Source organism: Sminthopsis crassicaudata, chromosome 2, assembly GCF_048593235.1.
Source record: "Sminthopsis crassicaudata isolate SCR6 chromosome 2, ASM4859323v1, whole genome shotgun sequence".
Taxonomy (NCBI): domain Eukaryota; kingdom Metazoa; phylum Chordata; class Mammalia; order Dasyuromorphia; family Dasyuridae; genus Sminthopsis; species Sminthopsis crassicaudata.
Genome location: NC_133618.1, coordinates 306,225,671 through 306,245,616, shown reverse-complemented (window position 1 = coordinate 306,245,616; position 19,946 = coordinate 306,225,671). Strand labels below are relative to the sequence as shown.

Genomic DNA, 19,946 nt, shown 5'->3' with positions numbered 1-19,946 from the left:
TTGTCAATTTCTCTTCCATGTTTTAGCTGCATTATATTTGTTAGGTTAAAAAATGTACTATTCTGTGTAAACAAAATTGAGTGTTTTATCTGCTGGTATCCTCATTATACTTTTTTTTTTTTTAATCAAGAATTCCTTCCCTATCCAAAGTTGGAAAAGTTATTTCCTTCCATTTTCCTAATTTGTTCTAAGTAAATAAAGAGTCTAAACTGTCAAACTACAATTTCTATCAAAAACTGAATCCTTAGCTCAGTAATTTTGTCCTTCGACTTATTAAATGCTATCCTATTGTATTTTATTGCTTCTGGATCCTATTTAGCATAGTTCCATTGATTAACCCTTCAAATTTTTTAAAATAAGCATCAAATAGTTTTGGTGATTGGTGATTGCTGTTTCCGAGCATAATTTGAGATCTAATACTAATAAATTGCCTTCCTTACCACTTATTTCCTTTCCTTTTCTTATTTCCTTTAAGATTCTTAAATGTTTTTCCCACCATATGTTTGGTATTATTATGTCTAGCTTTGTAAAGTAACTATTCAACAGTTTTACTGTTATGCCATCAAAAATTAATTTAGATAATAATGACATGGCCCAATTATGAGAAAATGATAATATCCCTATCATTTAAAATCTATTTCCGTTAAAATATTGCATAGTTGTAATCATATTATTTCTCTTGAAGTATAACAATTAAATATTTTATATATTCAGTAGTTATTCTGAAAGAATTTCTCTTTATGCTGTTTTGTTGATAATATTTATTTTGCATCTTGATTTACTGTTATTTTTCAATTAATTTTAATAAAATCTCTAAATTTCAAGCTATATCTGCAAAAAAAAAAAAAAAACAACTTTCTTCTTTGCCTTTTCTCACTCCTTTGATTTCTTCTCTTCATATTTTTGCTATAGCTGGCATTTCTAGATCTATGTGAAATAACAGTAATAATAAATTATATCTTTACTTTCCCCTGATCTTATTGGAAAAGCTTCAACTATTTTCCAGTTATAATGGTAGCCCTTGGTTTTAGATAGATGCTAATATTAAAGATATGTCCATCTCTTATAATGTTTTTAATGTGTTGCATTTCAGCAAAAGCTTTTTCTACATTGACTGATATATTCATGTGAATTTTATCACATTTGCTATTAATATGGTTTATCATGTCTGTAGTTGAACCAATCCTAGTTTCCTGATGTAAATTCAACTTTGTCCTAGTAGATAATCTTTTCACTATGTTGCTATAGCGTACTTGATCTTATTTTATGCTATATTTTTACACTAATATTCATTTGGGATATAGAAGTGATATCAAACTCAAAAGAGAAAAGGATCCTCCAGGGTATATGGACTTAGAAAGTCACAAATTAGTATAATCTAAATTGTATATTTATTTTGTTAAACTTTTCCAAATTACATTTTAATTAGGAAGTTTTGTCATTCTTGAATTTGGCATTTCTGATCTATAATTTTCTTTCTCTGTTTTGCCTCTTCCTCTTCTTCAAATTTGGGGGGGGGGGGGAAGGAATTTGGCATAATCCCTTCTCCTTTTTTTTTTTGAAATGATTTATATATTAGAATTCTGCTAATATTTAATACAATTTAACTGTAAATATAAATGGTCCTGAAACACACATACACACAAAGACTTCCTTCTTTATGTCTTCTAATATTTTGAATATTTTATGTTTATGTTTTTAAAAACATTAATTCATTTTACATATTCTTAGTTATGCTAGCTTATGTAACTGACCAAAAGAGTTTTTAATCATTTCCTTTAATTCTCCTTCCTTTACTGTGAAGGTTTTTTTTTTTAAATCTTTGATAGCAATCATTTGGTTTTTCTCTTTTTTAATCAAATTAAGCTAAAGGTTTATAAATTTTATTAGTCTTTTCAAAAATCATTCCTTTATCAATTTTGTATCATTTTTGTTTATTTCACTTATTAGAACATTGGTTTTGTGATTATTGGGAGGGTTGGGATTTTTTTATTTGTTACTTTTTGAGGGGGTTTTTGGTTGCTGTTGTATCCCCAAGTAATGATCTGTTCTTTCTCTCTTTGGTTGTTGAAAGTGTTCAAAGATACAAATTTTCCCTTAAGGACTGCTTTGGCTATACCACAAAATTTTTCATATACTGCTTGAATTGTGTTCTTAGCTTTGATTAAATTATCTATTGTTTCTATAACTTGTTCTTTCTCATCTATCAATTATTTAAGATTAATATATCTAGTCTGTTTGAATTATCTTTTTTATCATTATTATTCTGGATTTAAACATAGAAATACATTATTTTTATACACAAAGAACAAAAAATTGAATTTTAAACACAATTGTGAAACCATTTTGTTTTAAAATATAAAAGAAATTCTACACATTACTTTCAAAACTGTCCTGCTTATCTGTGCTTTCTTCTGAACTTCTTTCTGTTTTCTTTTGTTGATTTTTTTTTAGTGCTGGAAAAACTCATTCCTTTTTTTGGCATCACTGTTGCTAGCCCTTCTCCCAGTTCTTATCCCTAATTTAAAATGGAAAAGGGAAAAAAACTTCTAGCAAGTAAGGATAGTTAAGCAAAACAAATCCACACAAAAACCATTACTAAAAATATAGGTCTTTCTGTACCTTGTGTCTAATACTTCTCTGTCAGGAGGTAGGTGACATGCTTCATCACAGGTTTTCTAAAGATTTAATTAGTCACTGCAATAATCAGAGTTCTTAAGTTGTTTTGTTTTTTAAAACCATGCTTTTTAACTTATATAAACTTCTACTTCTATTCACTTCATTTTGCATCAGGCTCATTTCTTCCATCATTTCTCTTGGCATAAAAGCATTACTTTATATTCACATGTCTCAGTTCAGTAATTCCCCCAATTGTCTTAAAAGGCAAATGAAGGTATTTCCCCTTAGATTTTAGTTCTTAGTTGTTTTTTTTCCCCTCTCTCTTTTACTTCCCATCCCCCTCAAGAGTAAACATGTTTTACTTGTGATTATTCTGTTCTTAGTATTATTCCTCTCTTAAGCCTATCTCATTCCTTGAATCTCAATTGTTGTTTCTATACCAAAGTGTGTAGTGGGCCTGAATTCTGAAAGGGTGTACTTGAGTCTAAGACATCAGGTGCTTGTAGTTAAGTACCTACTCTGTGTGAGATGGTAGTTATCTAAACACATACTTATCTAATGTAATGATGTGGTCAATCTAGTTGGGGTTGTGTGTAGTAAGGTATGGTGAAGAACTTACAGATTAAGCACATATTGATCAGAGACTGCTAGCTAACAGAAAATCAGGCCTATAGGCCCCAGTCCTGTGAAGGCCTAGGCTGTTTTCCTTTGCCCAAATAGGGATTAACCTATACGTGACCTAAGAAGCTATAAATCACATTGCCAACTGCATTCTACTGACCAAATATGACCAATCACAACTTGTGGAGGGTGGGATTTTGAAGGTTCTTTGTGTGAAATGTATAAAAGTCATGAGCATCTTCAAGGGAGCGGCTCTCTCCTGCTGTGAATCTGGCTCACAGACCAGGATGGGGTTTGCTTCTAGAGATTCTAATAAATAATTCTGCTTTTCTATGAGTGATCTCTGAGTAGTCATTTTTGGATAGGATTTTCTATCCCTCACAGGGTATACTTAGGGTAATGTGGTGATGTGATGTTCTATAGCTGTGAATGCCCAGTGTGGTATGGTGATGTAGTCGTATTTAAGGGAGTCCCAGAAACAGAGGGCTCTCTCGGCCATGGCAATCTCAGCCACAGAGAAGACTGCAGGCTCGAGACTCCAGAGGCCAGACTCCATCTTTGACTAGCCACATGGTGGCTGCTCTTCTGTTTCCTTCACTTCACTTTCCCACTAAGCCCAAGGCCTCAGGCTTATCCCAAGGCCCACAGGAGAGCTAGCCCCGACATTACAAAATTATGTGTGTGTGTGTGTATGTGTGTGTGTGTGTTCACTTTGTCCCTTTCAAATAACAACAAAGTTCATTTCAACTTTATACTATTGCTATATTTCTATATAGCAATTTCTATATTTATATATTCATTCTCAAGAATTCGTTATGAGAAATGGCAAGTTCCACCGCTCCCTTCCTCTTTTGTACACTAGAATATCCTTTTGCTCTCTCTTTTTCTCTTCTCCAAATCCTTAATATTAAGTCAATCCACTTTCAGAACATTAAGTCCTTCAATACTCTAAAGGCAATAAGTTTCTAAAAAGACACGTCACCAGAATGTTAGAACAACAACAATCATAAAGCCCCCTCTATATGCTCAAATAAGGTTACTTAAGTTTCTTTGGACTTTTTTTTATATTTCAAAATTCCTAATCAATTCTAGTCTTTTCAATTGTAATACTTAAAAGTCTTCTATTCCATTAAAGATCCATTTTTTTTCTCTATAAAATTATTCTCAGTTCAGGTCTTACTTTTGGTACAAATTCTTATTTTTTGCCTTCTGAAATATTATATTCCAATATCTTCTCTCAATTATAAAAGAAGCTGCCATTTTTTATGTGAAGCTGAATATAGTTCCTTTTTGCCTAAACCACTTCTTCATAAGTACTTAACAGTATTTTTTTTCTTTAACGTAGGAGTTTGAATCTTGGCTATGACATTAATGGGACTTTTCCTATAATGATCTTTTTCAGGTCATAATTGGTGGATTCTTCCTCTTTTTAATTTGCCATCTTATCCTAACAGATCTGGGTAATTTTCATTTGTGATTTTTTTTATCAGTTAACAAGAATTTATTAAAAAATTACCATATGCCAGGCAAGGTAGTGGGGGATAAAAAGAAAGGCAAAAATTATCCCAGCCCTCAACAGGTTCACATTCTAATGGAGAAAACAACATGCAAGTAATTATATAACTACAAAATATGCAAAATACACACAGGGGAAATTAGAGGCAATTTCAGAGGAAAGGCATTGACATCTCAAAATAAAATGAACAAACTTTAAAAAAAAAAAAAAAACAAATTTTTTAGGGAATCTAATGATTCTAAAATAGTGTTATTCTCTTCTTTTAAGTACTTAAATAACTTGTGGAACATTTGGCACATATTTAATAAATACTGACATTATTTCATTCTTTGTGGAGCTTTTAAAGATACTGCAGTTGGCTATTTCTCTGTTTTACTATTACCTTGTCTGACATTGTGATTGCTATCCCTGCTTTTTTTTTTTTTAAGTTTGCCTAAACTATAATAAATTCTGCTCTACTCCTCCATTTTAACTGTAAATATTTATCCTTCAAACATATTTACTGTAAACACATACTGTTAGATTCTACCTTCTATACCATCCTGCTTTTTTTTCCAATTTTATGGGTAAGTTCATCCCATTAACATGAATAGTTTTTTGTTGTTAATTATATATTTCTCTCAATCAAAAACACATAGTTCTTCTTCCTTTGTAAGGACAGCAAGGAAGAATAAGGTGATGAAAGGAATGTTATTTGACAGTAGTAATCTACAATTGAAAGTCACCATCCACTCCTCTCAGACCTTAATCTCTGATTCTTACACTTTTTTCTTTGCTATTAAGTCCCTAACATTTACCTTCCAAAACTGTTTGGTTTTTTTTTCTATACCCTCAATTCTATTTCATCTCTTAAAACTTCACCCTCCCCCTCTTTCTGTTCTGTCTATTTCTTTAATTTAATGTATTTCTACACCAAACTCTGTGTGTCAAATCCCACTTTGTTGGGTTCAGATAAGTGAGAATTGCATGATATGCCAATCCCTTTCCCTCCATGTCTACAAAGTCCTTTTTCTAATTCATTATTTTATATTGTTTCCCCTCCCTTTCATTTCCTCTTTTTTCAAGAAAATCTTTAAGAGAATATTTTCAAGTTCAACTAACTATTCCAAAAATTCCAAAAAGCTTAAGTTGAGGAAAGCATGAGTATGATTATGATCAAATTCTTTTGGATCATTACCCAAGAACTTGCCACATTTCAAAGGTTCTGGCAGTTAACTCTAAGAGGATAGACTTCTCTCTCCCTCACCTCTTAACAGCTAATTAGCCCCCAAGTCCTGACATTTTTTTCAACAATTTTTCTCACACCCATCAGCACATTCAATTTACAATCCCAGGCTCTCACAACCTGATGTCTCTACTACTGCTCTAAGTGTTCTTATCCAAAATTTCTCCCCAACTCCAATTATCAGTAATATTCCTGTCAGACTAATCTCCTTTATCTTTTTAATAATGTTATTTCCCTAATCATGGGCAGCTAGGTAATACAGTGAATAGAGTACCAGGCCTGAAGTCAAGACCAGAGTTCAAATCCAGTCTTAAAACACTGGGCAAGTCATTTAATCTATTTGTCTCAGATTTTTCATTTGGAAATGAGGAGGAGAAGGAAATGGCAAACCTATGCCTGGAATTCCCTATTTCTGAACTCTCTCTTTCCATCATCAACAGAGGAAATCTTATTGATCCTTCAAAACACAGTTCAAATGCCAATTTCTTTATGAAGCCTTTTCTGATCATCTCAGACAAAAATGAACTTAATATAGCCTTAGAGTACTCCCTCTTCTGAACTCTTATAACATTTTTTCAATAAAACTCATGACATAAACCATATACTATCTAGTATCATAATTATTTGTGTTCATGTTTTGTTTCTCTTAGTTGACTACAACCTCCTAAAGGTTAATTATTTTAAACATCTGTATATCTCTGAGAGAGCTTATCACTATGCTTCCCACTTAGTAGCCATTCAAAAGATATTTGTTCCTAGAATAAAGACATCTTAAGAACATTTGGTATAGGAAAAACTTTCTAAGTAAATTTTTTCTAAAAGAAATGGCTTCAGCTGCACAAAAGCAATAAAAATACTTGATTATTTGTATGCTGGGTCATAAACAAAGTTATAAATATTTCATAGGATCACATATCCATTTGATCACATATATAGAAAATACAACTTCATTAAATTTAATAGTAATTGCAATTGACTAACCAAGATAACTCTATTTTGAGTTATTATAATCATTTGAATTTATCCTACTACTTCTGTTACTCATTTACACTATAATCTCTTCATCTGTAAATTAGCCAAACATTCTACCAACTAGGCCCTCCTCAATAAAGTCATGAATGTGCATTTTCCTCCTTCAAGCACTTCACAAACCTTAAGATGTTATATAAATGCTAGTTATCATTATTATTAGCCAAGTCACACAAGTATAAGAAGCAGGATTTGAATCCAGGTACTCTCACTCCAGAACCATTTTCTTTTCTTTTTTTTTTCCTCAGTCAACTGGGGTTAAGTGACTTACCCAGGGTCACACAGCTAGGACTATTAAGTGTCTGAGGCCAGATATGAACTCAGGTCCTCCTGATTTCAGGGCTGGTGCTCTATCCACTGCACCACCTAGCTGGCCATTTTCTAATGCACAATAATATCTCCCACATAGCAGAGGTATAATAAATGCTTACTGAACTGAATACATATTCCTACCAAAGAACATCCAGTTATATTAATCTGTTAAGAACACTTAAGAGTTCAGAGACTTAGGTTCAAGTCTGTCCTCTGGCAATCTTACAGTGTAACCTTAGGCAAAATCATTTTACTTCTGTGAGTCTCAGCACACATAAAATGATATGATATAAAATAAGTCTAGAAAGGTTGTCTAAATCTATATTTAAAGACTAAGTCAAAAGGGCTTTATATTTCAAACTAAGGAGATTATATTTTATTGTATAATAGGAAGTCAGTGAAGATTCTTGAGTGGGAACATGCCATATCTTTTCTGTACTTTATGAAAAATATGTTTGTAGTTAGGTGAAGGATGCACTGGAGAAAATAGAATCTAAAAAAGGGAGAATAATCCGGAGGCAATAATCCAGGTGAAAGGTGATAAGAGCTTTAATTAGGGTGGTGACCACATGGATAGAGAAAAGAAGGTTGATAGAAGAAATCATCTGAAGGTAGAATTGACAAGATTTGATAACTGATGAAAACTGATAATTAGTAGAAGGAGAATGAAGAGTAGAAGATGACTGTAAATTGCAAATATGATCAACTACAAAGATGACAATGCCCTCCACAAAAAATAAAAAAATATGAAGCAAAGAAGGTTTTCAGGGAAAATATCTTTAGTTTCGTTGTTTATATGCTGAGCTTGAGCTGACTATGAGACAATTAGATAAAGATATATTACAACTGCTAATAAGCATCTAGAGCTTTAAAGAAGGATTAGGGAATCATCTATGTAGATATGATTACTGAACCCATAACCTCAAAGATAGAATTATAAGAAAGACCCAAAGATAGACTCTGTATATTTGAATTCCTTTTATACTACTGGTTATATCATCACTAGCTAAAAACAAAGTTTAGCAATAAGCCTAAATTTGTGCTTGTTCTTGAGCCTGTGGCTCAGGCTAAATCTGATCATTGTATAAATACTTTGTATGCTTACTGTATTTATTTCTTTTAAGGATAATATTTTAAAATAATTTAAGGACTGAAAGTGCTATCAGCTCAAAGAGCTTTTGAAAATAAGTGAGAAAAATGACAAATCATTTGAATCCAGTTTGATTTTCAAAATCACTATATTCCTAAAAAGTTAATCCAAATTAAATATTTTAAGAAATAAAACATTCACATAAGACTCAAAATAATTAATGTTTTATTCCATTTTACTAAAAAGGAATCTGCAGCACTGAAAAATTGTGACATCACAACCAACCAGTATCTAAGAGAAAATTTGACCCTGGTGACTCCAAATTCATTATTCTTTCCACAACAGCTTTATACTTCTAATATAAACCCACTCTTCAAATAAGTCCAGTGATGAAAAGCAAATAATCCTTTTCTTATGTAAAGTGCTTCAATTCTGATGCTCAGTTGTCCTCTAGACACGTATGACCCAATTCTAATAACAACTTTAGACTTTCACATCCAAACACTGGAGGTGGTTGCCTTACACAGTAACTTTCTCAATGAAGATTCCATCAGGCACCAAATCTTCCACAAATACACCTCACAGAATTATAACGTAGGAAGGCCTCGTATTCCATCTCCAGCCTGAACAACAATACCTGATAACATTCTCAGATTATCCATTCCACTTCTGGAAAACACTAATTATGGGGAAGTTGCTCTTTATATTAAACCTGAATCTAGTTTTGCAATTTTCAACTAGATCTCCATGGTATCATGGAAAGAGATTCCATGGACTTGAATAAGCAGGGGTATAGTATTGTAAATGCAAATAAGAGATGCAAATCGGACACATTTCTACTTCTCTTGGACTTCAGCTTCCTTGTTTAAAAAATGAAAAAATTGATCTCTAAGATCCCATTGAGTTCTAAACTTAAAACTTATAGTTCTGTCTACTGGGACTAAGGAGAGCACTCTAACCCAATCTCATTTGAAATGCTGCCTTGTGAAAGATGTTTTTGCATCCCTCCCTCCCACTGCTAGTGACTTCTCTCTGGATAACTTCTGGCATTACAGGGTGTCCAAAAAACTCTCAAGGCAGTTTTAAGCTCTTAATAGTATAAAGATAATATCAAACAAAGAGTATCAAATGTATGTCCAATAATACTACAATTTAACCTTCAAAAGTAAAGACATGCCTTGAAATGCACTTGAAAGTCAATTGCAATTAGCCTTAAACACATTAAGCATTTAAAACTGGCCTAAGTCTTTTGGTACATCACATACATCTGATACATTCGCAGATTAAGTAAGGATGCAGCTCTTAGCATAGAGTCAGACACATAGCAGGCATTTAATAAATGCTTTCTGATTGATCTATTTCACATAACAGCTCTTCAAAAAAATTAAAATCTGCAATAGTCAACAGAATCCCCTAGGGCACGGTCTCCAGTTCTAAAGCATCTGCCTCTTGCCCACCTGGCCATCCTCCTCTGATCCGCGTCCCTTTTGTCAATGGGGGATCCAGGAGGGGACCCAATACAAGACTATGTGGGTCTGACCAAGAAGGAGAAAGAAGCTATTAGCTCCTGTCACGGTGTGCAATTTGTTGCATCCAAAGAACAACATCCGTTTCCCTAATTGGACCCTGTGGCTGACAGCTTCAGGACAGAGGATTCCCTCCACTCTCTAGTCCTCCAGCCCCAATTTCTTAAGGGCCCAGCAAACCCCTCGGGGGCCGGGGAGGTAAGAAGAGGACAGGGACGAGAAGGGGAGTGGCACTTACCTAAGAAAGGAGAGGGCCTGAGGCCCTCAGCGCCGAATCATCTCTAACTCAGATCTAGCCGTTGCAAAAAGCTGCAACTGACCAGACGCGGCCGGCGCAACTGACTCTTCTCTTCCCCAGACTCCGCAGCTATGGCAACTTGAACTAGCCGCCCAGCCGTGGATATTGCAGCAGACCCCCCGCTGCTGACCCTTGGCCTTCTGGGAGATGTAGTCCATGTAGCGCGAGACGGCGCTGAATCAACCCCGGAGAGACCGCAAGGAGGAGAGAAAACGGACTGCAAGTCCCAGGAAGGATGGCGGGGGAGCCGCCCGATGGCTCTCCCGGAAGAAGCCTATAAGCTCGTTCTCTTGTCCCAGGACCTAGAAAGGCGTCTGTCAACTGCCCGGGCTGCGTCTCTTCCCCTTCCCTCTTCTTTTAATTTGGTTTAAAGGGCCAGTAACCTAAAGGGGAAGCTATTTGAAATGTCGACTGGTCCTGCGGGTTTCTTAAGCTGATTTGAGCATCCCGGCATCCAAAAATGAAGGATGTGTACAAACTGCTTAGTCCCTGAGGGCTAGCCAAAAGTTTCATTACCATGAACTCGCCATAAATCTGATGTTTCTAAATTCAATGCATTTTCCACTAATACCAAATTACTTCTTCAACGATTCTCCATTGCCCGCAGAATAAAATGCACATCTTTCCATTTGGCTCTAAAATCCGGCGCAATCTAAAACAATCCTACCTGTCTTTCTATTATTATTCAACCACTCAGACCTTCTTCGGTTTCCCCATCTATGATATTCCAGCTCCTGCCCCTGCATTTTTGCATAAGCAGCTCCCCTGTGCAGAACATCTCGACCTCCTGAAGATTCAAATCCCTTAAAAATTCAGCTCAAATTTACACTAAATGATTCAGTGAAGTGAAAACTTTTTCTACAGTAACAGCAATAGGATGATCCACTCTGAATATCAACAGTAGCATAATGATCCAAAACAATTCCCAAGAATTCAAGATGAAAAATGCCATCCACTCCCAGAGAATGGGGTCTGAAGGCAGATTAAAGCATATTATTTTCAAAGTATTTTTTCATGTTTTTCCGCGGCTTCTTTATAACATAACTCATATAGACATTTCAAAAATCCTTACTACTTCAGAAAGGAGGGATTAAGGGAAGGAGAAAATCTGGAATTCAATTTTTTCAAGTGAATGTTTAAAATTATCTTTACATATAATTGGAGGAAATTTATTTTTTTTTAATTTCAACTCGTTTTATCTTCCAGAAGACTTTCCTGATAACTGAAGATTGCAACCATCTCAATTCTCTCATTTGTTATTATTAACACTTTGCATCACTGTTATTAATAATGTTTTAAGTGTGAGAATAGAAATTTGCTGTGAACATATTTTATAATTATAATAGCATTTCTGTAATATTAATATTTGCAAACAATAAATATCTACTTTTATCCTCGAAATACCCTGGGAGATAAGGAGCTATTTTTAATCTCCTTTTTATATATAAGGAAAGGAGGGCAGTCCAAAGTGATTCCAGGAGACTATACAGCTAGTGGAACAGAAGTCTTCCTGATTGCAGATCCAGCTCACTCTATCCAGTGAACTATCTTAGCTGCATTTCAGGGCATTTCTAAGGCAGAGAAAAGCTTCAATGACTATCTGCAAGACATGTGAATTGGAATATGGGGATTTGATTCAAAATCAAGGTTAGAGAGACAGACTATTGTATATGTTATATATAAAATATTACCTTCCATAATGAAAAAAAAAAGAAATCTATCTTACCCTGTAGGAGAGTAGGAAGGGAAGAAGATAAGAGGTAAGGGGAGCTGACAGAAAGAAGAGAGATTGGGAGAGGGCATAATCAGAAGCAAAATATTTTTGATAAAAGAATTGTGAAAAAAAGATGTGAAACAAATTTCTGATTAAAAACCACATTTCTCAAACATATAGAGACTTGAATCAAATTTATAAAAATAAAAGCTGTTCCCCAATTGATAAATGATCAAAAGAACAGTTTTCAGGTGAAATAATCATAGCTATCTATAGTCGTAAGAAAAAAATATATTAATTCAATATGCAAATTAAAATAATTCTGAAATACCACCACATATCTAGTAGATTTGCTAATAGGACAGGAAAAGAAAAATGACAAATGAGGAGGATTTGGAAAAAATGAGATTAATACATTGCTGGTGAAGTTGTGAACTGATTCAACCAGAGCAATTTGGAACTATGTCCAAAGGACTATAAAACCATGCAAGACCTAGTAATATCACTACTAAGTCTGTATCCTCAAAGAGATTTAGAAAAACGAAAAGGACCTATATGTGCAAAAAATATCTATAGCAGCTCTTTTCTGGGAATAAAGAATTGGAAATTGAGGGGATTCCCATTGATTGGTGGCTGAATAAATTACAGTATTAATTATGATGATATATTATTGCAGTATATGATGAACTGAATGCTCTCAGAAAAACCTGGTAAGACTTCCATGAGTTGACACAAAGTAAAAGGTATGGTGTACAAAGTTACAGCAATATTGTAAGATGATCAGCTGTGAATGATATAACTATTCTCAGCAATACAACTAATTATCCAAGACCTCTGAAGGAGTTATAAGAACAGATGAAATCTAAATGCAGATTGAAGCATACTTCTTTTTTACTTTATTTTTCTTGAGGTTTTGTTTGTTTTGGAGGATTTGCATATATTTTCTTTCACAATATGACTATTGTGAAAATATGACTACATATGTATAACCTATGTTGAATTGCTTGCCTTATCAATAAGTAGGAAAGATCAGAAAGAATCTGCAACTCAAAGTTTTATAAATGAATGCTAAAAATTGTTTTTACATGTGACTGTGGAAAAATAAAATACTTAACAAAAAACAAAATAGGTGAGGCTTGAGGGAGACATTGGTGATGAAGTTATCTTTACAGCTAACTCATTCTGAGAAGTGCCAGGATGGTATCCTCACTCCCCTCCCTACTCTCTATGATAGAATACATGTTTGTTTCTAGTATTTAAAGTATCTATTTTTTAGATAATTGAAAAAAATGTTTATTTCATCCACAGAGCTGATTCTATCTTTTTGTCACTGTTAATTACACAAATCTCTTTCCTTTCAGGTTTTCAGTTAAAAGTAATCATGGTTTTAAATATATTAATGCTGGTTGTATGTTTCATCATTTCTGAAGGGGAAAAACAAGTGAAGAAAAAGAATTAGAAGAAGGAGGAAAAGAGAAGGAAGAAGAAAAAGAGGAGGAGGACACACTTTTAAAATTAATCTGCAGTAACAATTTCCTCATCACTCTCATAAGTCCAGACAGCAAAATAAGAAATCAAACTCTGCTTTGTAGCATCTGCTGACTTCAGAGATGTAACTTCTCATTAAAAATGTAAAAATTAGCTCTCCTGTTAAGAACCATGCCTAAATGAAGGGGCAGGTCAATTTTCCAGGAGCCTCCACAGCTTATGAATCGTAACATCTGAAGGAGTTGCAAAGCAGCCTGTACTGACACAGGTGTTGCTTGTAGACTGGGAATGAAATAAATTGGAGGCAAGAGGGAAGAGGAGAGAGATTGGACAACTGCCTCTCAGTGGAGAGGTCAGAAAACAGCAACTGCCTCTCAGTCTCCTTGTATCATTATCATCCACTCACGTGAAGAGTTCCATTCTACAGGTTTGAGTTAGACCTACAGCAGACACTGGCATATCACAACACTCCCCCAAGGGATATAATATAGCTCTATCATACTCCTGAAAGGAAGAGGAAGAGAAAGGGGAAGTATTAGAGTGTAGGAAATATAAGAAAGATAAGGAAAACAAATTTTCTCTCTCAAAATGTTAGAGGGAAAGGATTTCTTTTCCCACATTGGGCCTGAGAGCTCTTGAGTGAAATGAAAGACTAATTTATGGATTATTATATTTCATACACTTGCTATGTTTCATAGTAAACTTGAATCCAGGGTTTACTCCCAATGAAAGACTGAGACTTAAAAAATTAAATTTAAGTGGTAGAAGACTGACTGAATAAAGATGAAATTTCTAGATTTTCCCAAATGTATATAAGAGGTCCCCATTTTATGTAACAGTACATAGAATCAGGAAGACCTGACTTCACATCAGGCTTCAGAAATTTTTTTCATTGGATGACTCTCAGCAAATCACTTATCCTCTTTCCATCTTAGTTTCCTCAACCATGAAATAGAAATACTATCTCTTAGGGTTGTTAAAGCGATATAAAATGAGATATTTGTAAAATGCTTAGCACAATGCCTGGTACATAGTAGGTTCTATATAAATGTTAGATACTAATATTATGTATAATATACACAATTATTGTGACACAAATAAATTAATATAACATCATGATAATATAAATGTTATTATAAATATCATAATAATAAGCTCACAAAGTACAATCTTGATATTCAACTGATATTCAAGAATCCTTGTTTCATGCCATAAAAAATTCATACAAAACACCTATAAGCACAATTCCAGAAATACATAGAGCTTTCAGATACTCTATCTCCCTCACTAAACCCACAAAAAGGAATGAACTTGAGCTTGTCCTCCAGTTAACACCCTGTAGTGGGCTGAGCCCAACTCAAGCCATTCATTATGTTTATATCTGATAATAAAATGAGGCATCCATAGATCATTTAACAGTTAACAAAGAGCCATAAAAGAAAAGGATATTGAATAAGAATCAGCTTTATAAAACTGAACACTTAAACGCAAGAACTTTAAAACTTGGGATTACTCAGTAAGCCCCAAACTGAGACTCTCCACTCAAGTGAGTTAGGAAAACACATTCTGCTTCAGCATGTGCTTCTATTGAAAATCTCACAGTAACCTAGTTTCTATCCTCTGTTAAAATGAGCAAGCCTACTCTCAGGATCTCGCCTTTTAGGTTATATATAAATTCATGTCTACTACTGCCATGTGCTTCAACTGCAAATTGCCATCAATTCTCCTGAAGCTGTGGAAAGAAGAAATCCCTTTTCCTTCACTCCTAGCTGCTATACTCTGAATAAAAATACAAGCAGAAGAGCAAAAAAAAAAATATTAAAGAGAGCAACAATATGTGATCATTTTAATTTTGTAGAATATAGAGAAGAGTAGCTGATTCTCAGCCATTATATTTATATCTGATAACAAAACAGCATATACACATATACATATTTCAACTGAAGATGGAATAAAACCCAAGAAAAAAATTATGCAATACTTAAAATGACCTAAGGCTCCCTGCCTTACCCTGTCCACCTTCCAAAAATCCAATGCTAAGAATAACAAAAGGATTCAATTTACTTATGTTCAGATTATGAAAAAGACAAAGGAAGGCTTCTGTTTTAGGGTAGATGTTAATATTAACTGATGACAAAAAGAAAATAGAACCATTAAATTCCAATTTGCTTTTTTGTCCTCCTGAGGAGAATGGTCTTGAAGTTATAAATGGAGAAATAAATATAATTTAAAAGGATATCTCTTCCTCTTTTTTATTCAGTTGTAAAGAATGACTCTCAGGGTGGGGAAGGAGGAAATATATATTAGAAAATGAAGGACATACAGGAATAAGACATATCAGTTAACCTTTTAAGAATAAAAGAATGGATTGAAGTCAACTAGCAGCAGAACTAAAAATCAATCCTAGTACTCCTAGTACAATACTACATCTCTACTCCTTGAAAAATGTGAATAAATTAGTAAGCTCATGCAAATTTGTCCAGACTTAAAGGACCTGTACAAAGTCAAATTCTTTTGTAAAAGTAAAGTCTACAACAAGGAACTATATGAGAAAATTGTAAAAGTCCACCTAAATTGCAAAGTCTAACAATGTGGAAAATATGAGAAAAGTCACTAAATTGTTAATGCTTATTTACCCAATGATTATATTACTGAATATATGCCCAACAAGATCAAAAACAGAAAGAACTGTCTAATCTATTCAAAATAGTTATAGCAGTACTTTTCAAAGCAAGAATTAGAAGCGAAGTTGGCACTCTGATTATAAAATCGCTGAATAAACTGTGGTTTATGAACAAAATGGAATACTATTACAGTAAATGAAGAATATAAGGATTTAAGAAAAGCAAGTGAAGACTTCTATGAACTGATACAGAACAAAGTAAGCAGGACCAGGAGAACAACAAATAAAATTACATCAATAATATAAGTGAAAACAATTAAACTCAGATTAATATCAATAACAATTGATCTTGAAATATATATATATATATATATATATATATATATATATATATATATATATATATATATAACCCACTAGTTTTCTCTTGATGGAGAGCTAGTGAATTATGGATGTAGTCTGTTTTATATGCTGTTAACTTCAAGTTTTTCAATTAGTTAAATCTGATTAATAGGAGTTAGAATACAACTAAGAGGATGGTAGAAAAATACCTAGCATATTCTGATCCAAAGATCAATGAAGATATGTCGATCCCCTTCTCATCACATTTTGAAAGAGGGAAAGGAAAAAAGAGACCAAGACAGAGACAGAGACAGAGACAGAGACAGGCAGGGAGAAAGACAGACAGATAGACAGACAAAGAGAGAGGAAAAGGTCTGAAAGGAAATTACCATCATAATGATCGTCACTAAATTATGTATGAAAATAAGGATCTATTTCCAGACCCTGCCACTCTCTATGTTCTAGAACCTTCCACCAAGATGACACAGAGTGGAATGTAATGGTCCATAGCCAGTCCTATTTGTGTACTGTTATTTACATTCAAAGAGATATTTGTGTTAGAGTCAGGTCAAATGCAGAAAAAAATCGGCTTCACTTAAAATAATTTATCATTTCTTCTTTATTCTGTCCCTGCCACACTATAAAAGGTATGCAATTGATGGTGAGTAAACTGGGAAGTAGTTTTTAGGTAACTTTAGCAGTTTGTTCTGCAGAATACTAGGACATCATATGATAATCATATGGGTTGAATGTTCATTATCTAAATGGGTAGAAGACATTTTAATTGAATAACCTTTTAAAAATCATGCTTTCTGGAGATAAATTTTTAAAATTGTTTTTAAAGTTTCTCAGGAAAAGATTGGCCACTCTAATTAAATCACGTATATGAAAAAACTTAGCAACATATACTTTATGTAAATATAAATTTTTTCACTAAAGTCCAACTTCGATTATCATGGTATAAAAATATAAGTGTAATAGATCAGGCTTGAAAGAGGCACTTTTCGTTTTTTTAAAAAGAGATTATAAAAGGGAAGCCAACTGGCCACATGGAGTAGACAAAGCCCTGTTCTGGTTCTCTTCTCCTTACCCTCAGTGAGGAAGCAAAGTAATAGCTAGAGCCTATAGCTTGTGGGACAGCCATAGAGGACATTGAATACAAGGACATCTGGGCAATAGCCTGGGAGCTGATCAGTACAAACCACACAGAGGGTCTGGGACTGTCTAAAGGAATAGAAAACATTATAGGTATGAATATCAGAAACATGGTTGTTAATGCCTGAGATCCAATCCTATCTTTGCTTCAAGCCTTCTTCCCTGGTGTTTTGTCTGAGGAAGTCAGACATTTTTTTCTCATCCATTTTTTTTTTCATCTAATCCCTCACTTTCTATTTCTCCTCCAGCCAGTGGGAGGAAATGTGTTTATGGGGTAAATGTATCTGCTTCCATCCCATTCCTCTTTTCTCCCTAATGAAGCCATTATAGCTTATATTTAGGAGTCACATTCCTTTATAAAAAGCATGTAATAAAAGTTGTTATTGTAGTTAAACATTTTTTATGACAATTTGTACAAGTTTTTCTTCACATGTTTTTACAAATAATTTTTAAAAGTAATTTTATTCATATGCTTTGGTTTTTTACATATCCAGACTTTTTTAACCATCATCCCTAAATTTAGGAGTCATATTCCTTCATAAAACACATGTAAGAGAAGTTGCTATTAAACTATTTGTCCAAGGGTTTTTTAAAGTAATTTTATTGATTTTTTTTACATCTCTAGACTTTTTTTCTCCATTATCCCTCCTCCAGCAAAGTCAATCAATACACTGAAATAATCTGGAAATATATTCAATTCAGAACATCAGTTAACCCTCCATCTCTGCAAAAGAATAGGGTAAAGTTACTTTGTATTTTTACAACATTCACTTTTGATTGACTTTTGGTTGTTCATTCCATTAGTCATTTTCTTGGCCCTATTTACTTTACACTGCATCTGATCCTATAAATCTTTACATACTTCTATAAATTATATAGTAATAAAATTCTCATTACATTTACATTCCACAGTTTGTTTAGCCTTTTTATGACTAATGGTTGTTTTCTTTGTTTTAAAATTATTTGCTACCAAAAAAGTGTTTCCATAATTTTTTTATATTTAATAATTGTCTCTATTCCTTACATCTCAGCAACAAAATGAATACATCTCAGCTTCCTCATCTATAAAATGAGCTGAAGAAGGAAATGTCAAATAACTCCAATATCTTTCCCTGAATAGTGACATGAAGAGTCAGACACAACTGAACAACACTATTATTATATTATATTGTCTATGTGTTCTCACAATTCAGTTGATTTTTACTTTATTCATTTAAATATTATAGTATTGAAAGAATATAAGATTAATATGCATATTGCTTTGTTGTGCATGGTTCCTTTTATCATAATGAACTTTCCTTGTTAATGTCATGAATTTTTGTTTTTGCTTTGTCTGATAACATCATTGCAACTCTTTTGTGAGATACACCTGATGTAGTTAAATTTTTTTCCAGCCTCTCATTTTCAATCTGTGAACATCTTTGCTGTTTGAGTGTATTTACTAGAAGCAGATTTTTTGGTTTTATTTTCTTAAGTAGTGTGTCACTTCATTTGATTTTATTGTGTAATCCATTTAAAGTAATAGAGTTTAGTTTATATTTTTCTCTATTTTCTCTAATTTTGTGGGGTTTTTTTTTCAGAATTAGAATTTTTTCTTGTTCTTCTATTAAGATGGTATTTTCTTTTCCTCAGGTATATTTCATTTTATGTTTTGTTTATTCTGCTTTAAGGTGACCCTATTCCCCAAGATTCTCTTCTCCTCACCCTGTTTCAACATACCTATTTATTACTCCTTTCCCTATGCTCTGGAATGTTATTTAACTTACTAATTTCTTTCTTCCTTTTACCTAGCTCTTCTCCCTCTTTTTTCTTTCACTAGATAAAGTAAGATACCCCTTTTCTTTCCTCCACTTTTACTTCTTTCATTTTTAGTTTTTTTTTTTTTAATTATATGGCCATTTAACATGATTTTTATTTCTGTGAGTACATGGTTTAAGACTGAGAGAAAATAGACTTTCTCCAAGAGCTTGGTATGTGGGCATAGTGAACCAATTAGAAAGAAGATCTGAAAATTTTGTACTATTCAGACTCTTTTGGACTTAAAGAGAGGATTAACAAGGAAATGAGCACATAAGCAAAGTATCGTGGAAGAATGGAGTAGTTGTGCATTCATTCACTTTGGCATGGTTACAGTTGGCCTACTAGCCTTGCCCAGTGTTATAAACCTTTTGACACTACATATCCATCAAGGGCCTCCCTTTCTTGTGGGGCCTTGAATCCCCCTACTTCATAAGTATTCAAGCAGAGATTCTCTAACAACTTCTGAGGAATGTTGTAGAATATTCCTATATAAAATATAAGATGACACTAAATAACTTCTAAGTTTCCAGTTTTAAGATTATAAAATTGTCTCCTATAAATCAAAGTCTGCTATCTACTAATGCAGGA

General features: G+C 33.5%; 1 protein-coding gene across 17 annotated transcripts in view; it reads right to left on the bottom strand.

The window, feature by feature from the left end:
* Positions 1 to 11,632, bottom strand: part of CEP128 (centrosomal protein 128) — a 495,022-nt gene extending 483,390 nt beyond the window's left edge. For all 17 annotated transcript variants that reach the window (XR_012486452.1, XR_012486453.1, XM_074289837.1 and 14 more), the window contains exon 1: positions 10,177 to 11,632. The gene's annotated coding sequence lies outside the window, so the exon portion shown is untranslated. The remainder of the gene's footprint in view (positions 1 to 10,176) is intronic.
* Between the last annotated feature and the right edge of the window lie 8,314 nt (positions 11,633 to 19,946).